The following is a 13,992-nucleotide window of genomic DNA, read 5'->3' on the forward strand; positions in this document are numbered from 1 at the left end:
TTCCAGACTTAGACTTGGACTTGTCTGTCCCTGAGCTTCCACTTATACGGATGCTGGGAGTGGGCTCCCTTATTGGTTCTAAGTGCAACTTGTCCAAGGGGAGGTTTGCTAATCTCCATTCTCTGTAGAGTTTGAACTCTTGGAATTCCGCTGGGCCAAATTGGATTTGGGCCATGTGCAAAATGTCTTTAAGTGTGCTCTTCTGCTAGAAGATGTCGTCAAAGAGATCATCTTCTTTAGTGAATACCTTTATTTTAACAGCCATAGTAAAAAAAATTATTACATCAAAGGGATCAAACTGTCTCCCTGGAAATTTAAACAGTCGTAGACTCAGCATGTTGTCTACTTCTTTGAAAGCATGACCTAAATCAAATAGCGAAAAGGCCCCACAAGCCACAGGGAATTGCAGCCAGATTGCCTTTTTCTTGTCTTTTAATTCTTTGCTCATTCCTCCAACCCCGCAGGTTTGGTAGGCTATTTCACGGGCCATTAACTTATTAGGAACATACAAGGGAAGTACATGAGGGGAAGCAATGCTTCCAAATACTCTGATATAAGTGAAAAACTCTTCTCCGAACCATCTTCCGACAGGGAGAATATCAATTTCAGCTTCGGGGGAAAATCTTGGGGCGTCTTTATTATACAACATTCTGTGAAGGGGTAACATAACTCCATGGAAAATTCTATAAAAATATGGGGTAAACTTAGAATCCCACAATTCCTTATGGTAGACCTAAATGGGCAAGGGATTTTGTATAGTCCACTTCCAACCCATGAGAGGAAATCTAGAAACAGAACAGATTGCATCCATGACATAAGCAGCTAAAAAGAAAGGAGGATAAATCCTCTGAGAGGGAGTTCTTTTAGACCGATAATTCCAAATAGCGAGGCTAAGTTATCAGACAATATCTAGGCCCAATCCATAATAGTGGCATTGGTCGCCGCATCTAATAGGGGTAGCCACTCGGATGAAAATTTGTTAATATCAGAACTTCCAAATAGCCTACATAGCATGGCAGTAGCAAAACAATATGGAGAGGAGAGGGAACCAGTACTGTACATATCAAATTTGTCCTTTTTTAATGGCTCTTCCTTTGCTGACCAGCTTTTGGTGCATTCCGCCAAATCTTCGTTCTCTTTGGCGAATTTCTCCATGAACTGCTTGTTGTAGCTAGCCTCCAGCTCTGGTAAATGATACATAAGTCTTAAATCCTGTGGGGTAAATGACCCAATAAGCTCCTGGTTCCTAGATTTGAATTGCCTGTCTGTTATATCAGTGTTGTCTAATACCCACTTGACCATGTCTGTATAGGGAAGTATTTTAGGCCTTGCTACTATGCGGTGCAGGAATGAGCATGCAAGTTCAGTAAGTGATGCTTCAGATGACCCGCGTGCATCTGTTGTAACTGTAACTTCCATAACTCTGGGGTTTTCTTCTTCTAGCAGACTATACATGCCTTCCCAAGTGGATATGTTGGCTTCTCTGGTACAGGTGGTGTCTGTGAATAAGGGCGTCATCTCTGTTTTCTCAGCAACCAGAGCTTTTCCCTTCTTTCCCATTACGTTCTGCACACTGCTTTGTATATTGTTCTGCTTGCCGCTCCTGCAAGTTCACAAGTAAGGAACGAATAATGGTAAGTGATAAGGTGACGGGAAAGCTCTTTAATTTCGAAATCATATCAAATATATCACCCTACGTGAAACAACCTTTCGATCAAATCTAAATCTTTTCTCATAAATGACCATCAATAAACCACTAAGTTGACATTAATGCCCATAACTTGGTATCGGATTACGAGAAATATTTTATTGAACAATGAGCCCTATTGATCTACGATAAAGCGATTTTGCGATTTGCTTCACAATATCGCAGATCGCCATATTGTTAATCCTTTTCGTTAACAATCATTTATTTCTTTATGCGACTGCGAGATGCGATTTACGAGATGATTTATCGCATATCGCAGGATCGGGATGTTTTATCTTAGGTGGTCCTTGCGACATATGAAATCTGCAATATGCGATGAATCTGTAAGGCGCACGATCTCGCATCATCGCGTTTTCGCAATTCCGAAAGTTTGTTTATATGATATCCTCCTTTACCCTTTTGTGATGCGATGTTTATTGTTAAGAGAACGATTTTATTTGAAACTTATCATAATACTTAGGATTTTGGGTTTTGCGGTTGTTTTTCCTAATTTTATTATAGTGTGTTTTATTAAAAGGGAATTGAAAGTGCTAGTTTTTCTTTTTTAGAAGGGTCCCCATTTATTTAGTTTTATTACTAAAACTAAATAAAAAGGGGGGTTGTTGTTGGCCACAACAATTGGCGATTCACTAGGACGAACCAGTTATCTCTAATTATCTTTTGAATTTTCTAAAAAATTTTGGAAAATCAATCTTTATTATAGAAATATAAAGTGCATCATGCTCTTAAACATTAACGATATTTTGTTTCTTCCGTGCTAATTCTGATTATTTTCTTCCCAGAGCTAGTCATTGCATTTACATCAGCCACTACTTGGTTTATAAAGATAAAAACAAGTACATCTCTGTCGGTCAGTTTTAAGTATGCTCATTTGTCGTAGGTAGAGCCTCTGCTGCCAGCAGGCGTTCATAGTCTCGACAAGGTTACCTGTTACCCAGCAATGATCATGTATCCTACTTCGAGATATATACAATTTTCAAAGATAAATCCATATCTACACGTATTGCTTTTGTTTTATTTTAATTCTTAAAGAACAATGTCTTGGTTTGGTGGCCAAATTTTGACAGTGCCAATCACTTGATTTATAACTTTGCTGAATAAGCCAGCTCGTGATGAGACCCTTGTCTTTTAATTGCAACAATCTTGAGTCATTGCCCTGTTTTGGTATGCAGTTTTGGCAATGTCAGCTAGTTATAATCTCTATGATCATGATAAGTCAGCTCTTGATGAGACCTCTTATTCTTTAAGTCTATAGTGCATCATTGGATTACTCTTTGAAACTTGTAATTCCCTAGGTGGGGAGGAAGTCATTGGTTCCTTAAGAATAGCTCTGGACGACAATTATAGAGTTTTTTGAAGACAGCTTTTCTACAGAGAACCTTCGTTTTGTTATTGATGCTTTTCATGACTGATATAAAACAAATTCCCACTAAAGGTTGTTTTTATCAAAATTCGTAAGGCTGAAACTAGTAAAATTTTCAGGCTTGTAGCATTTGACTATATCTTTCAATAATAATGATTAATTTTCCAAATTAGTTCTATTTATACAAGCGAAAAACAAAATTTAAAAGAAACACTAATCTTTTTCGTGAAATCCAAAGGTAACCATTTACAACCTATTTTATTATCAAAATAAAGCTATAAACAATAATTTACAAAAATAGAAGAGGTCATCTTCTATGGAAAGTATTTTTTAAGGATCTGCCCATTAACAGGTAAAGATTCTCTTTTCCCTGCTAAATCTTGCAACATGAAAGTCGATGGACCTATAATTTCAACAATTTGGAATGGTCCAAGCCACATTCGTTGGAATTTAGAATGTTTGTCTTTTTCTTTGTGAGCCTTATCCCATTTCAATACTAAATCTCCAATTTGAAAATCCTTCCTAGATACCATGTTTGAATCGAAGGAAGCCTTTACTAATGCTTGATGATGAGCATGTGTAATTTTAGCCTATTCTCGTTGCTCTTCTAGCTTAAGGATCTGCAGTTGTCTTAGTTGTAAAGATGAAGATGGTGTTTCTTCAATAAATTGAACTAAGGCTAAAGAAGGAATTGCTAGATGAGTTGGGAGAACTACTTCTTTCCCATAAACTAAATTAAATGGAGAAGTGCCAATGGAAGCCTTTTGAGTTATTCGGTCTACCCAAAGAGCATACATCAAAGATTTGTGCCAATTTTTTTGATTATGATCAATAGTTCGCTTAAAGATTCTGATTAGGTTTTTATTTGTTGATTCGGCCAACCCGTTCCCTTGTGGGTAATAATCGGCAGAATATTTAAGCTTAAAACCGCTTTTAAGTGCAAATTCAGTCATAGGATTGCCAAAAAAATATGATGCATTATCAAACATTAAAGCAGAAGGTAAGCCAAACTTGGTAATTATGAACTGATCTATGAAATCGATGATATGTTCAGCATTAGCTGTCTTGAGAGGAACTGCTTCTACCCATTTAGTAAAATAATCTATAGCTGTAAGGATGTACCTATGCTGTTTAGAAGAGTGAGGAACGATCTCACCTATTATATCCAATCCCCATTGATCAAATGGTTGATCGATATTGACTAGTTGCAATGGCAATGATGGTTTCTTCTATCTTCCAGCAGTAGTTTGACAAACTTGACATTTCCTTACATAGCTATGTGCATCTTTAAATAGTGTAGGCCAGTAGTATCCTGCGCGCAAAATTTTATGTGTTGTTGCATCTCTTGCATAATGTCCACCTGCTGGTCCATCATGGAGTTCCTGCAACACTTTTTCAGCTTCAGATTTCTCAAGACATCGAAGAAGAACAGAATCATAATTCATCCTAAAAAGCACATCGTTTACGAGTTGATACTGCTTGGCTTTCAATCTTAGGGCTCTTTTCTTTGTATAATTCAGATTTGAAGGAGCATATCCATTTTTTAGATAAAACATGATATCAGCATATCTTGATTCAATATCGTTTAGGCTTACCTCATACATTTGTACCTCTTGATTAGGAGATGGTATTTCAGAAATAAGTGATGCTCCAACCAACATCTTGCAAAAGCCTTGACCTTTTACAATATTTGCTGGCTTGATCTCAGCGTCGTATTCTTGTAGGGCAGTGACCCAATTTGCTCTCTTTTCACCCACGTCTTTCTGCACTAAGAGATTTCTTACCACTGGAAATGGCACTATTATCTTTGTATGGGTCTTAAGAAGAAAGGGTCTAAAATGTTTGATCGCTTTGAAAACAGCATAAGCTTGTTTCTCAACGTCAGAATAATTTAATTCAGCCCCTTGCAAATTTGAACTAAAGAAGGCAATTGGGGCTTCTGCTTTGTCTTGATTGGCTTGCGTGAGTATTGCAGCATATGACTTCTCAGAGGCAAATGTATACAAAATGAAAGGATCGGAAAAATTTGGAGTTGCTAGGGATGGGGCATTAACAATTGCTTGCTTAATCAGATTGAACGCTTCATACTCTACTTGGCCCCATTTAAAGAGTGAATTTTTCTTGATCATTGCTTGTAATGGTGACACAATTCTTGAGAAGAACAAATATTTTAACAAAATTAATTTGGCCAAGGAAGGATTGCATTGCTTTCTTATTATGTGGTAAGGATATTTCGGAAATTTCCTTAATTCTATCTGGATCAATATGGATTCCAGATTTTGACACTATAAATCCAAGAAGTTTTCCTTCACTTAATGCAAAAAAGGACTTTTTTGGATTAAGTGAAATCCCATACCTTTGACAACGTTGGAAGATCGACTTTGAGTCTCTGGGGTGATTACCACGTTTTTTAGAAAATATTGTTCTGTCATCCAAGTAAATCACCACTGATTTGTTTACTAATCCCTTAAATGCGATATCCATGGCCCTTTGAAATGTGGCGCCAGCATTAATCAGCCCAAAAGGCATCTTTTGATATGCATAAGTACCCCATTTGGTTCTGAATGTGGTTTTTAGTTGATCGTCAAGATGGACCAAAACTTGGTTGTAGCCAGAGAAACCATCTAAAAAGGACATTAATTCTGATCCTGCAACTGCTTGCAATATTTGTTCCATAGGAGGCAGGGGAAAATTATCCTTTTGGCAGGCTTTGTTAAGATTTTGAAAGTCAATACAAATTCGAATGTCTCCATTTTTCTTTCTGACTGGAACCAAGTTGGAAACCCATCTAGAATGTCGAACAAGAAAAATAATTTTGGCTTTCAATAATTTATTGAGCTCAGATTTAATCTGACTTTCTAGATTAGGATGGATCTTCCTCAGCTTTTGTTGGACAAGTTTTTCATCAGCTATCATCAGGATAGTATGTTGAATGATTGAAGTGTCGTAAGTCTTAAGGTCATCGTAATTCCAGGCAAAGACACTTTTATACTATTTCAGGAGCCGAACAAAGGCTAATTTTTCTTCTGGGGCTAGGCCAAGACCTAAGTTGATATTTTGTGGCTTAGTATCCGTTCCTAGATTTACTAATTCATAGTTCAGAGTTGAACTCTGGAGTTTTGAATTGGTAGACCTTTTAAATCTGTCTTTCAAATCATATAGGTCTTCCAACTTGACTACAGATTTTGGTATGGCATTATTAGTGCTCTCTTGTTGTAACTACTTGTCATGTTGGTCCTCATCAATTATCTGATTAGTGTAAGATCCTTATGATGTCAGGAAACTTACAATATCAGGATCATCGTTAAAAATTCTCCAGTTGGTAACATTATCAAGGATGGAGGGCCTAAAGATCAATTCGATTGAGAATCTGTCTAGGCTATAGTCTTCTGAGGGAATGAGCTTGGAAGCTACATTAGCCAGGAGGTCAGCACTAGCATTTTGGAGTCTAGGAATGGATGAAATATTGAATGCTATAAAATGTTCAGTCAGATCTTGCACTAAAGATTGATAATGCTTTAAATGACCTGATAGACAATGTATAGTATTTCGTACCTGTTTAATAACAATCTCAGAGTCTCCAAAGACTTGTAGATACTTGATGTCTAGTCTGATTGCCTTGTACAGACCTTGTACTAGAGCTTCGTATTCTGCAGTGTTGTTTGTGCAATCGAACTCGAGTCTACAGGTTAGCATGGTTTTATTCCCTTCTGGACTAACTAATACACATCCTGCTCCTGCTCCATCATTAGACTTAGAACCGTCAAAAAATAATTTCCAAAACAAAGAGTTATTTACAGGACTATCTACAAAATTAACGCATTTAGAACTATCTGTTTGAGAAAAATTTTCTACTTGAGACAAAACAGAATGTTCTAAATAAGGCGAAGTATGAGCATTAAAATTTCCTAAGAAAGAGTCAACAGAATAGTTGCCAATTATATTGTTGTTGTATGCTATAGGTTCATTTTCTCCTTCCAATTCCGTCACTATGTATTTTTGGTGTCTTTCTCGCTCAACCTTTATCTGATTTGGTTTACCATTGTAAGGGAGCCACATGTGTGACCAGTCGGTCGCAAAGTATCCATGAAGCTTTTCAAACCAATCCCTGCTAAGAATTAAACCATAAAATTCAGGAATGTCTGCGACTAAAATATCAATGACTTGACATACCTTTGGATTGGATGACAGCCTTATGGTAACTTGATTTAGTTCACCAATTACTTCAACCTGCGATCGGTCTAGCTGAACTATGCGTACTACAGATTTTTGAGGTTGGACGTTTAACTTTGCACAAATTGTTTTAGGCAAAATATTAGATGAAGCTCCTGAATCTACCAAACAATTATGCAAGTTTTTATTGAAAATTTCGTAAGTAAGAAGGAATGGGGGAGTATGGGATTTTGACCTACCTCCAATTAAAGAAATATCATTTGGATCAACTTTATTTGCCATATTAGTTGGAGGTCTTCCCATCTCATGAGAAGCTTGCAAGATTACAGTGGCAGGAAGAGGTGCAACGGGTATTGCGTGTAACTCTTTCAAAAGTAATTTCTGTTGATGTTTTAATTTGCTCAGTTCATGAAAAGTAATGTTGGCCCCAGTCTTCTTCATGTCCTCAATGATATTATACTCCATATCATCAGAAACAATAAGTGTTTTAGCTGGAGTTGACGAATCGGATTGGATTGGGCTTGTTTGAGTCGCTTTTGGTGATGATTTCTTACCTGCGACTTTATCCTTGGATATCAAGCTTGCGCTCTTCTGTTTAGAACTAGGTTGTGGAGGATCGAGTTGATTTCTACTTCTGGTACTGACTGGTGATGCCTCTTGATCCTCTTCATCTGGAAGAATGAAGTCCCACATTCCCTGTAGCTCTACAACTTCATCTTCATCAATAGGTTCTTCATTAGAAACTTCCTCTTCTTCTCCTTCAGATTCTGCATTTGTTATAGCATTAGGAGGTTTTGAATCAGTTGAAGGATTTTTTCTATAAGGCTTGTAGGGTTTCTTAGAAGAAGTCTCTGCTACTTGTCTTTTAATGTCAACCATTTCGTTAGACATGGTTTTTAAAACTTTCTGCAATCCTTCTAAATCAAATGGGTCCTTTAATTGCTTTTTCTTAGGATCATCTCTAAAAGTAACCTTCTTAGATTTTCTTTCATCAACAGCGTTTTTCTTTTCTAAAGCTAAGATATGTTTTTCTACCGCTATTGCTTCCTTCATGTTTTCGGCCAATGTTGTCTTGGCAGCCCTATCAACAAAGATTGCTATGTTCAATGGTAAAGCAGATATGTACCATTCACTTCGAACTTCTTCGCTAGGCTTGGAAGCAGTTGGAATTTTATTCAAAAGCTTGTTGAAACGCGAGTTAAAATCTTTGATAGGTTCTCTCGATTCAGTCTTAAGATTCGATAGATCGTTGATCAATGTTGCCGTAGACCTATCATCACCGAACTTTGTCAAGAATTGCTCTTGGAAAATGTCCCAACTAGTAATGGACCCTGATGGTAATGAAAAATACCAGGATCCGGCTGCTACTTGTAAAGTATAAGGAAAAAGTCTAACAACAGCATCTTCATTTGTAACTCCATTTAAATTTATTGATAACATAAAGTTATTTATGTGTTCTTCTGCTAGCATGCCTGCTTCAGGGTTAAACTTGGGCAGCCATTTCTTAGGATGGGCTGGTAATTGACTCAAGGGCGCAGGCATTGAGACTGCCCCTGGATTATTCCATGGGTTTTGAGCCATTGTTGAACTACTAACAGAGGAAAGCACAGATGAAGTTCCTTGTGGTAAGGATGAGGATGTCGAAGTTCCAGTACTCTGATGAACAACAATATGAAGTGGAGGGGTGGATGGTTGATTTTGCAATGGAGAAGATGGAATGGATGTTGATGATGAAAGAGTCTCACTATCAGACCCTTGAGATGTCTTCCCTGCTCTTTTCCTTTTAGGCAGAGGTAATTCAGTTGGTTCGATACCAAACTTTTCACTCTGTAATCTAGTAAGAGGATGAGAAGGATTGTATTGCGAAGTCACACTACCTTGAGATAATTCAGACTTTTGCGGTGATATGGAAAATCCTTGAAGTTTATGGATCAAAGACTCAACTTCAGGGGGTTCAATAGTAGATCTATCTGAAATGTTTGGGTTTGTGGTAGTGGTTGTTGTTTTCTCAACTTCTCGCTTAAGATTTAAAGACTCGGAATGCGATGGAGAAGTCGGGGGAGATGTTGAGGGCGATTTACTCTCAGAATGGTATTTAGATTTAGATTTACTAGCCATTCACAGTTTGGGCCCTCCTTCTAGTGCCAAATATGTTGAAGCCCCAAAAATTGGGTCTACAACAAGGGGGATACCCACCCAGTCCGGACCTTGAAAGCAGCTCCTTTTCCGTTTGGGATGGTGGGTCCGACTGGGGATAATGGGACCAGTTTCCCAATTTGTTTGTGATGATAAGAGTTGATGTTTTCCTTTCTAAATATTTCTAAATAGAATGCTTTTAATCTAAATCTAATCTAAAACATGCAATTTTATTCTAATGAACGGAAACATCTAATTCTAAAACTATCCCGGGATTAACTTTTCACTTATGTGATCTAAAATAGTTTCTAACAGCAATTGGTAATAAAGATCATTTAATTGCTACAAGAAAAGAATTCATTAAAAGTGAATTGTTTCGTATAAGAAATTCGCCGAAACAATTGTGATAAGCATATCGCATAATAAGTTATTCATACATTAAGCATAAACAGAATACTCACCACCATACAAAAGTGCCAAATAATAACTTAAACATTCAAGCTTTCATATGTAAACAACTGAACATAACATATTACTTGACACATAAGCAGATATCATTAAGAGATAAAAGTACCATTGATAACAAGCCCTACTCATGAGCTTCAGCAATATAGATTTATCTTCTCATAATTCAATATCTACTAAGAGTACAGAAATGCATTTTAGTAGCAGACATTAAACACAAATATCAATAAATCTCATTCCATTCATTCATCAAAACCTCCTCAGAGGTTGCAGAAGTGCATGTTCTGAATAAATATTTTGACAAATTTCTGGACCTCTCTCTAAATGCATGAGAGGGGTTTAAATACTACTAAATAAGGACTAAAAATATTTTATTACAAAAATATAGGAGGAGGTTTAAATGACCGTCCTCATCTAAGGCAAAAATAAATCAAAAATAAAACTAAAACTGTATCTGAAAATTAATTATGCATATGTTCTCTGAGATCGCAAGCATTCAGCATCGGCTTCAGGAGCGTCGGTTGGTCGACCTCCGATTTTAGTTGTCCTGCGAAAATAGAATCAGCAAGCGCTGGCGCTATCCTTTCGGCAGAATTTGTAAGGCATTTCAGAGTCATACATTGACTGTGCGGTTTAACCAAGTATTGCTAGTAAGTGTCCCAATTCAACTTGGTTAACTTCTTGATTGACTCTGCCTTTTCTTCAGCTTTCTGTCTGCAGTTGATGTACTTTTGGGAGAAATCCCGGAGCGGTTTCTGATATCAAGTTTGCTCTATGCAGATTTTCATTGACACAGTCAATGACATTGCTCGTTGTTGTCGTTGCTTCTTCCGCTGCCTATTCTGCCTTTTTGATCTGTGCATCCCACTTATTGAACAGCATTTCTTTGTGGGATTCATTGATCTTGAGTAACCCTGCTCTCTTGCCTTCCTCTGATTCCTGCCAATTCAAATAATCAGAAATTTTCTTATCAATTAAATCATAATCGAGTCGCAAATCCATGACTTGACTTGTGATTTTGTCGCTCATCTCGCAATGGGAGCTCCATTGCGATATTCTTTGGTAGAGTGCCTCTTGCTGTTGCAAGAGTTGGTCATTCAAGGCAAGGGCTTCTGAGACAAATTCTGTGACTTTGGGGTCATCTTTATGCATTTCTAACATGGCCTGTAATTGATGTTCCTTTTCAGCCAAACTGCTTTGATACCCCAGCTGCATCTGTTGAAAGTCCTGTTGTAATTTTTCCAATTTTTCTTCTGCTTCCTGGTTAGCGCTGGCCTGCTGTAACTGTTGCTGCAAAAATAGGATTTTTTCTTCTTTATCCTTAAGCAATAGTTGTACTTCGGACGCTTTATCAATAGTAGCAGAAGCATAGGCTCCTGTGATCTGGGATAACTTAGTCAAATTTTCTGTAGGATCAGTGGTAGGGTCTCGCCAAAGGACATCTAGCTGCTTTGCCTCAGGTGAGAGCACGCTGTCTAATTTTTGTTTCTTTCTCTGTCTTCTTACCACTGCTTTGTGTTGTGGACTGTAAAATACATCTAGAGGAGGGATCTCCTCTATCTTCAGCATGATTTCAGATGATGGGGCTATGGGAATGTGCTCCGTTTCTGGAGCATTGACGACTATTTCAATGACCATTTCTATCATTGTCTGTGTTGTATTCTCAGGTGTCTCCATGTTTTTCTCCTCGGTATTGATCAATTCATTAAATGTTTCCCACTCTTTCTCCAGCTCAGTTCTTACTGGCTTTGTTGGCTGGATGAGGGGAGCGGGAACCTTCACCTGTGTTGGCGACAAAACTTGTTGTTCTGGGTTCTCTTTAGATTGGGCAGTATCCCTGACTGACCCTTCACTTTTATTATGGTCGCTCTCTGACCGTTTAGACCGTTCTGGTGATTCTTTTCCAGACTTAGACTTGGACTTGTCTGTCCCCGAGCTTCCACTTATACTGATGCTGGGAGTGGGCTCCCTTATTGGTTCTAAGCGCAACTTGTCCAAGGGGAGGTTTGCTAATCTCCGTTCTCTGTAGAGTTTGAACTCTTGGAATTCCGCTGGGCCAAATTGGATTTGGGCCATGTGAAAAATGTCTTTAAGTGTGCTCTTCTGCTGGAAGATGTCGTCAAAGAGATCATCTTCTTTAGTGAATACCTTTATTTTAACAGTCGTAGTAAAAAAAATTATTACATCAAAGGGATCAAACTATCTCCCTGGAAATTTAAATAGTCATAGACTCAGCATGTTGTCTACTTATTTGAAAGCATGACCTAAATCAAACAGCGAAAAGGCCCCATAGGCCACAGGGAATTGCAGCCAGATTGCCTTTTTCTTGTCTTTTAATTCTTTGTTCATTCCTCCAACCCCGTAGGTTTGGTAGGCTATTTCACGGGCCATTAACTTATCAAGAACATACAAGGGAAGTACATGAGGGGAAACAATGCTTCCAAATACACTGATATAAGTGAAAAACTCTTCTCCGAACCATCTTCCAACAGGGAGAATATCAATTTCAACTTCGGGGGAAAATCTTGGGGCGTCTTTATTATACAACATTCTGTGAAGGGGTAACATAAATCCATGGAAAATTCTATAAAAATATGGGGTAAACTTAGAATCCCACAATTCCTTATGGTAGACCTGAATGGGCAAGGGATTCTGTATAGTCCACTTCCAACCCATGAGAGGAAATCTAGAAACAGAACAGATTGCATCCATGACATAAGTAGCTAAAAATAAAGGAGGATAAATCCTCTGAGAGGGAGTTCTTTTAGATCGATAATTCCAAATAGCCGAGGCTAAGTTATCAGACAATATCTGGGCCCAATCCATAATAGTGGCGTTGGTGGCCGCATCTAATAGGGGTAGCCACTCGGATGAAAACTTGTTGATATCAGGCCTTCCAAATAGCCTACATAGCATTGCAGCAGCAAAACAATATGGAGAGGAGAGGGAACCAGTACTGTACATACCATATTTGTCCTTTTTTAATGGCTCTTCCTTTGTTGACCAGCTTTTGGTGCATTCCGCCAAATCTTCGTTCTCTTTGGCGAATTTCTCCACGAACTGCTTGTTGTAGCTAGCCTGCAGCTCTGGTAAATGATACATAAGTCTTAAATCCTGTGGGGTAAATGACCCAATAAGCTCCTGGTTCCGAGACTTGAATTGCCTGTCTGTTATATCAGCGTTGTCTAATACCCACTTGACCATGTCTGTATAGGGAAGTATTTTAGGCCTTGCTGCTATGCGGTGCAGGAATGAGCATGCAAGTTCAGTAAGTGATGCTTCAGATGACCCGCGTGCATCTGCTGTAACTGTAACTTCCATAACTCTAGGGTTTTCTTCTTCCAGCAGACTGTACATGCCTTCCCAAGTGGATATGTCGGCTTCTCTGGTACAGGTGGTGTCTGTGAATAAGGGCGTCATCTCTGTTTTCTCAGCAACCAGAGCTTTTCCCTTCTTTCCCATTATGTTCTGCACACTGCTCTGTATATTGTTCTGCTTTCTGCTCCTGCAAGTTCACAAGTAAGGAACGAATAATGGTAAGTGATAAGGTGACGGGAAAGCTCTTTAACTTCGAAATCATATCAAATATATCACCCTATGTGAAACAACCTTTTGATCAGATCTAAATCTTTTCTCATAAATGACCATCAATAAACCACTAAGTTGACATTAATGCCCATAACTCGGTATTGGATTACGAGAAATATTTTATTGAACAATGAGCCTTGTTGATCTGCGATAAAGCGATTTTGTGATTTGCTTCGCAATATCGCAGATCACCATATCACTAATCCTTTTCGTTAACAATCATTTATTTCTTTATGCGACTGCGAGATGCGATTTGCGAGATGCTTTATCACATATCGCAGGATCGGGATGTTTTATCTTAGGTGGTGCTTGCGACATATGAAATTTGCGATATGCGATGAATCTGTAAGGCGCGCGATCTCGCATCATCACGTTTTCGCAATTCCGAAAGTTTGTTTATATGATATCCTCCTTTACCCTTTTGCGATGCGATGTTTATTGTTAAGAGAACGATTTTATTTGAAACTTATCATAATACTTAAGATTTTGGGTTTTGTGGATGTTTTTCCTAAGTTTATGATAGTGTGTTTTATTAAAAGGGAATTATAAGTGCTAGTTT

This window comes from Pinus tabuliformis, chromosome 6 (assembly GCF_031772625.1).
Source record: "Pinus tabuliformis cultivar Carrire ecotype Pingquan chromosome 6, CPIR1, whole genome shotgun sequence".
NCBI lineage: Eukaryota > Viridiplantae > Streptophyta > Pinopsida > Pinales > Pinaceae > Pinus > Pinus tabuliformis.